Consider the following 7,965-nt stretch of genomic DNA (forward strand, 5'->3'; position numbering starts at 1 on the left):
GGGAGAGGAAGGTGTGATCAAACCTCTTGAGGCTCTTCTTGAATCACTTGTGATATAAAAAGATTATTGATATGTATATGTATTTGTGTACATGTATATATTTAGAATCCTATATAGTAGCAGGTGTGTGTGTAATATTAACAATTGGGTAACTCGCTTCACAAGATTGTCATTTGCTTAGCTAAACAAACTATGGGGTTCAGTTCCTGAACCCATTAAATGCCTCTCTAATGCTTTCCATCACCGCCCATGGGATGGGTATGGGGTGAATAATAAAGAAATTAAATTAAATCAAATGACATTAGGTTACAATAGGAGCGGGGAGTTATGTTCTGATTGGCTACAGGTCACTACACATGTTAAACTTATTGCTAAACTTATTGCGATATAATACTGGTTTTGGTTATGATAAGCTGCAGCACTTGCATGTGATAGACTAACGAGGCGCAGCTTATAATAGCCAATCGGACACTTGCTTATCATAGTTCATAGGTCGTGAAAGAGTGCAGGTAATAATGCCGCCTCAGACCATTTGTAGTCCCCTTTCTGCCCCATGTGTTCCTAGCAGCGACCATGTACTGGGTTCTTGGCCTCCCAATGTTGTTACAGCCGATCCATCCCATGACCTTCCAGTGTAGGGTATGATGGGCTGCCTCTCTCTGTAGTGTACTGTAGTGTATTGCGAATGTTTCTACAAGAAGGTTTGAGGAACTAACAGATGACTACAGACAGTGAAGCGAAGTTAAGTATATTTCATTCGGCGAAGTTCAATGAGCAATCTTCTGGCTTTGGCATTTCCTGCTTAGTTTCACGGGTAGACTCACGCAGACGCATGCAATGTGGAACACATAACCTTTGTGCCGTAGCACAGGATATTAATAAACTGGGAGAATACTGACACCATACAAAATTTTGGGTAATATATGGATGGCTCCATATAAATAAGAAGATGATCATGTAGGCAACAAGATATGCTCAACTGTACCTGTTAATTAGAATGTTTAGTGTTTTCTTTAGGTCGAGGTCATGAAATGACTGCGTCAACAATGTACCTTACATACGATTTACACTGCAATTCTTGAAATTCTTGGTTGCCATTCCTAAAATCTGGAGACGATATACTGCGGTCCTGAGGCGGTGGGTCTGGCCGGGGAGACCGCCTGGGACGAGACTTTGTCGTGTCACCGCGCGGGAAAACCCAGGTGTCAGTGTTACCAGACCCCGGTGACCGTACATGCCAGGCTCCCCCACACCTGTCACGGGACTCAATATAAAAAAAATAAAAACACAAACCCAGGTCCACGGGAGACATCTCCCGTCACGCAGGGTGCAGTCGCACCTCCACAGATCTCCAGTATCTGCTCTTTGATACTGGTAATGGCTCAAAAGAGCCACACTTACGGGGCTATTCATGCCCGTGCCACTTTTTGAGTGGCTTAATCTTCATCAATCAATCAATCAAACCCAGGTCCACGGGAGACATATCCCGTCCACGCAGGGTGCAGTCGCACCTCCACAGATCTCCAGTATCAGCTCTTGATACTGGTAATGGCTCAAAAGGGCCACCACTTACGGGCTATTCATGCCCGTGCCACCTTTTGGGTTGTTTAATCTTCATCAATCAATCAAACCCAGGTATTATAAAAAGGTAGATGCTGCGTATGATTCCAACCTATGAGGAGTGCGTAATTTACATACAGACCGATAGGGCGTTGTCTATTTGGATACAAGCCTAGGCGGATCGCTGGCTATTTAGAACAGGTCCCTGGAACGTTAGCTATTTAGATACAGGTCCTCGGAACGTTAGTTATTTAGATAATAGTTTTCTGGAACGTTAGTTATTTAGATAATAGTTTGCTGGAACGTTAGATAATTTAGATACAGGTCCCTGGAACGTTCGCTATTTAGATTAATAGTTCGCTGGAACGTTAAATATTTAGATACTGGTACCTGGATATTAGATATAGGTTAGATATTTAGATACAGGAACGTTATCTGTTTAGTTACAGGTCCCTAGAACGTTAACGATTTAGGTACATGTCCCTGAAACGTTAGCGGCAGACGACGAGTCAATAATGTGGCTGAAGATATGATATCCAAACGCTGTCGTTTCTTCGTTTTCTGATGTGCGGTTTGGATATCAAACGTTAGCTGTTTAGATAAAGGTATCAAATGTTAGTAATTTAGATACAGGTCACTGGAACGTTGCACTATTTGGATACAAGTTGATGGAGAGCTGGTTATTTGGATACAGGTTCATGGAACCACTGGCTATTTATTGACAGGCCCAAGGAACGTTCATCATTTGTATCTCTATGTTAGTATATTTATGTGCGAGGATTTCTGTGTACAGTATGTGTATTTATGTTGGGCGTGTTTTCTATGTACCTGCATTTCAGCATGGAGTGTATTCATGTATTTTTGTGTTAGTATACTTCGTGTGAGTGTATTTGTGTGTGAATTTATTTGTGTTTTTATTTGTGTTCCAGATCAGTAGCAGGTAACAACATGCCGGAGGAACTGCTCCAGAACAGTATAGTATATATATAATATATATATATATATATATATATATATATATATATATATATATATATATATATATATATATATATATATATATATAATATATATATATATATAATATATATATATATATATAATATATATATATATATATATATTATAATATATATATATATATATATATATATATATATATATATATATATATATATATATATATATATATATATATATATATAAAACAGTAGTAGGTGACATGTCTGAATGTCTGCTAGGTTCACCCAATGTAGCAGAAGGAATGGTCTGGGGTACGGGATGAACATAGGCTGGTCGGGGTCGCCAGAATAATAATAAAAAAAAGGAACACCCGTGCCTGGCCACATCGTACCCCCCCCCCCCCCCCCCTACCTCGATGTTTGGCTCTGCCCGTCAGCTGCACAGCTAAATATTTTCAAAACAAACTTTGAAATAATTATTTTCTTATAGTAATATGCAACTTTATTCACACTGAACTTTTGCTGTGACAAAATTTACAACTGAACTTATTCCCCTCCCCCATTACCAACCCCCTTTCCTTTCACCCTACCTATGTCCCATACATCCCTCCCCTAACCCATCCGAAAGCAAAAAAACAAAAAAAAAATCCGTTTATACCACAAGAAACGCAACCCACCCTCCCCTAGCCAGCGTGGGTAGAGAATGGAGATAACAACTACCTTTCCATTTTACTGGGTAGAATATGTCCCAGGTAATATATCCCAGGTAATTCTGTGAGAAAATGTCCAGAGGAAGAAGCGGGTACCCTGCTGTGTTATGTATGTTAACTGGTGGTGGGCGGTGTTCCTGTGGGCACGAGGCTTGGCGGCGTGTTCCACCCTTGCCGGGTTGGACTTTACCTCTTGGGACCCAGGCCGGTTCACTCCTTATGGTCTTCAACCTAATATTTCTTACTCTTATTGAGAAGGCTGAATATCTTTTTTGGAACTCCTTCATCTCTTTTGGGGTCTCTGGACCAGCTCACAATTATTCAAAATTTATTACAGTTACTTAAGAAGCTGTGTGTATGTTAAGACCCCAACCCATATATCTGAAAATCAAGGAAGTGATGGCGTTTCGGTCTGCCAGGACCATTATCGTCTACGTGTATCGACTAATGTCTTCTTAATGTCTATTACATCCATCCTCTCTACACAAACACTGTTATTTAGTTATTTATTATGCTCCCCCATACCCACCCCGCGGGTGGTGGTGGATAGGGTTATAGAAGCATATGATGGAGCTCGGGAACTGAGCTCCACAGTTCATTTAGCTAAGCAAGTAACAGTCTTGTGAAGCTAGTGTGTATATACATTCCTCTTACTATAAATGCCTTCTTTATGAAAGGTATTCTTTCACCCACTATGAACTTTTCCCCATGCACCAGCCTATTTTTCTAGTTTGCATGAAACTCGCTCGTGAAGAAGTGTCAAAAATTTGTAGCACTCCAGGAAAATGCAAACTGCCCATCCTCTCTTTCTGTTTGATTATTGATATCTTGTCACAGAACTCTAATAAGTTTGTCAAGCAGGATTTTCCTTGGGTGAATCTATGCTGATGCTTGGAAACAAAATTTATATGTTCTATGGGCCTTCTTTAATCAATGTTTAATATCTTACAAGGAATACTTGTTAATGATATTGGTCTGTAGTTCAGTGGATCATATTTTTCCCTCCTTACTTGTAAATAGATACGGCATTTGCTACTTTCCAAATGCCAGGAAGTTCCCCCCTTTCTAGAGAGGTGCTGAAGACTATAACAAGAGGTCTATACAATGCTACAGCTGCCTCTTTTTAGGACATCTGGTGAGATCTTGTCGGGGCCTGTGGCTTTCATCACATCCAACTCCTCTAATTGTTTCTTTGCTTCCTTTAGTGTCACTTCTGTCTTCTGGTAGTGCCCGATCCATTACAAGTTATGTGGGATCAGCTCCGGTTTTGTCTTAAAAACTTGCCGATAACTTTTATTGAGTTCTTCACACTAACTAGCTCATCAAGATTGTAACTTGCTTAGCTAAATGAATTTGTGGGGTTCAGTCCCTGAGCCCATTATGTGCCTCTGTAACCCTTTCCACTACCGCCCACAGGATGGGTATGGGGTGCATAATAAATGAACTAAACTAAACTAACTTCACACACTTCGTGTGGTCTTCTTGTTTGTGTAGTTTGATCACTTGTTCATTTACCGACATCTTCCTTATGTGATTATATAGTTATATAGTTGTTTAGGCTAATATAAAGCCTAATCCTTAGCCTTGGATGCTCTATCGTTCTCACATTGTTTTCTCTGCTGCTCTCAGAATTCCAGTGCATTCGTTCCTCTCTCTCTTGTATATATGTTGTGGCTCTGTTCTTTGCTCCTTACATGTTCTTTCATTTCTACTTTTAGGCTTAGAGCACAGTCTGTTCAACTACGGGCAATTTTTATCTTGGCTTCTTTATACCTGAGGGCCGAAATAAATCTTTAAACTACTTTGAATTGGCCTAGTTATGAAATCCATCATGTCTTGGGTGTGCGCATGCGTGCGTGCGTACGTACTTAGGAATCAAACAAATATTTGCTAGGTGTAGAAGGAAAGACTAGTTGGAACAAACAGGAAGAACACACCACAAGAGCAAGGTATGCCAGCCAAAGCCACACACGAAGGGGAACTTAAGTAACCCATAAACGAGGCCACATTCCCTTCATCCAGGAAGGGCTGACATCTGATAGGGGAACCTTAAATCATTATGCCGATAAACTAAATATTTCAGGGCTCCCCCCCCCTCCCCCCCCAAAAAAAAAATACTCAGGACGAATTCAGGAGCTGGAAGGTAAAGAGAGAGAAATACTGGCTAAACAAGAAGGCAGACAGAGGACGGTTCAGACGCACTCGACGGAAATGTCTCAGTTGAGTTACCACTCGGCTTTTTTAAAGGCCACAATTTTCTCAAGAACTGTATCGACGCTAACCCATTCATATTCATTTATCTCATTAACAACCAAACATTCGGCTTTACTGAACAGAAAGTCACTATAAATTAGGAAAATATGTCCATATTATGAGGAAGGAAAGAGGGAAAGGTGGGTGTGGCTGGCGTCGGTCGGTCAGAGGGCGGGGTGGAGGTGAGGCCGCAGGCAACACTGGGAAAATGACGGCAACTATAGGAAGGACGCCAACCACACGCTCAGGACAAAGGCACAGCGCATGGTACACTGCACCGGACACAGCGCATGGCACGGGGTGAACACTGCACCGGACACAGCGCATGGCACGGGGTGAGCACTGTACCGGACACAGCGCATGGTACGGGGTGAACACTGTACCGGACCCAGCGCATGGTACGGGGTGAAAACCACCGGACACAGCGCATGGTACGGGGTGAACACTGTACCGGACACAGCGCATGGTACGGGGTGAACACTGCACCGGACACAGCGCATGGTACGGGGTGAACACTGTACCGGACACAGCGCATGGTACGGGGGTGAACACTGTACCGGACACAGCGCATGGTACTGGATGCAGACGAGGAATTACAATAACGTGGCTGAAATTTGTTGACCAAGCCACACACTAAAAAGTGAAGGGACGACGACGGTTCGGTCCGTCCTGGACCATTCGACAATCAACACAATCCACTTGAAAATGGTTCAGGACAGACCGAAACGTCGTCGTCCTTTCACTTTCTAGTGTGTGGTTTGGTCAGCATGGTACTAGATGAACACTGCAATGGGCATACCGCATTGCATGAGGTGAACACTGCACCAGGCATAGCGCATTGCATGAGGTGAACACTGCACCAGGCATAGCGCATTGCATGAGGTGAACACTGCACCAGGCATAGCGCATTGCATGAGGTGAACACTGCACCAGGCATAGCGCATTGAATGAGGTGAACACTGCACCAGGCATAGCGCATTGAATGAGGTGAACACTGCACCAGGCATAGCGCATTGAATGAGGTGAACACTGCACCAGGCATAGCGCATTGGATGAGGTGAACACTGCACCAGGCATAGCGCATTGCATGAGGTGAACACTGCACCAGGCATAGCGCATTGAATGAGGTGAACACTGCACCAGGCATAGCGCATTGAATGAGGTGAACACTGCACCAGGCATAGCGCATTGAATGAGGTGAACACTGCACCAGGCATAGCGCATTGAATGAGGTGAACACGGCACCAGGCATAGCGCATTGAATGAGGTGAACACTGCACCAGGCATAGCGCATTGGATGAGGTGAACACTGCACCAGGCATAGCGCATTGGATGAGGTGAACACTGCACCAGGCATAGCGCATTGGATGAGGTGAACACTGCACCAGACATAGCGCATTGGATGAGGTGAACACTGCACCAGACATAGCGCATTGGATGAGGTGAACACTGCACCAGACAGCGCATTGGATGAGGTGAACACTGCACCGGACATAGCGCATTGGATGAGGTGAACACTGCACCAGGGATAAGCGCATGGTGCGGGGTGAACAATGCACCAGGTGAAGGGTGAACACCGCACTATGCATCGCGCATTAAATGAGGGGTGAGCCCTGCACCGTTCATTCTGTATCCAAACAGTTGTTCCCATAAATACAACACGAACCTCAAGTCAGTTATATATTTTTTCGCGGGTAAATACATGGCAAATTAAGGCATATGGGAAAAATGAGGCAACTGCGAGGGAGAATATCTTCAGTACACTATGGCAAAGTGGTCCGGTAAAATTCTTGCTTAATTTCTATAGGGAGAGAAAGAGAGAGAGGGTCAAAGCAGGCACGAGCAGCACCTGAACACAGCTCTTATATGTCGACCAAAAGCTGCTCCAAGAATTCCAGCCCCAAGGCTCTCGCAGAGGAAAATTATATAGTACCCGAGGCCGATTTTAATTCCTACATGGCAACTGTGGAGCGTACCCAAGGGTCCCTCCAGTCAGCGTAGAACCGCCAATGTTCACCCAGTCCACACACTCTATGGTCCATACACTCCGCTGGTTTACACAGTCACTGTTGTAGCCCACACGTACACTCCTTTGGTTTACATACACTGCTCTGGCCCACACGCACACTCCTTTGGTTTACAGTAACTGCTCTGGCCCACACGTACACTATTTTTTTTTTCTGGCCAGGGGGAGAAAGATACTGGCAGTATGGGGCGTTAAAGTTTATTGAAGATTAAATTCTGCAGAACATGTAAATGTATAAAGTTCAAATATAAAGTAAGTAATTATATAAAGTTTATATTAAACACGGTTTATATTATAGGCTTATAACAAAGTTGATATTATTAAACTTAATATTGAACATGTAAATATATAAAGTTTCAAAATATATAATTTAAGGACTATATAACGTTTATATTAAAATATATAAAGTAAATATATAAAGTAAGAATTAACAGTAACAATTCCAAGTCCGAGG

The sequence above is a fragment of the Procambarus clarkii genome, chromosome 44 (assembly GCF_040958095.1).
Source record: "Procambarus clarkii isolate CNS0578487 chromosome 44, FALCON_Pclarkii_2.0, whole genome shotgun sequence".
Lineage (NCBI taxonomy): Eukaryota > Metazoa > Arthropoda > Malacostraca > Decapoda > Cambaridae > Procambarus > Procambarus clarkii.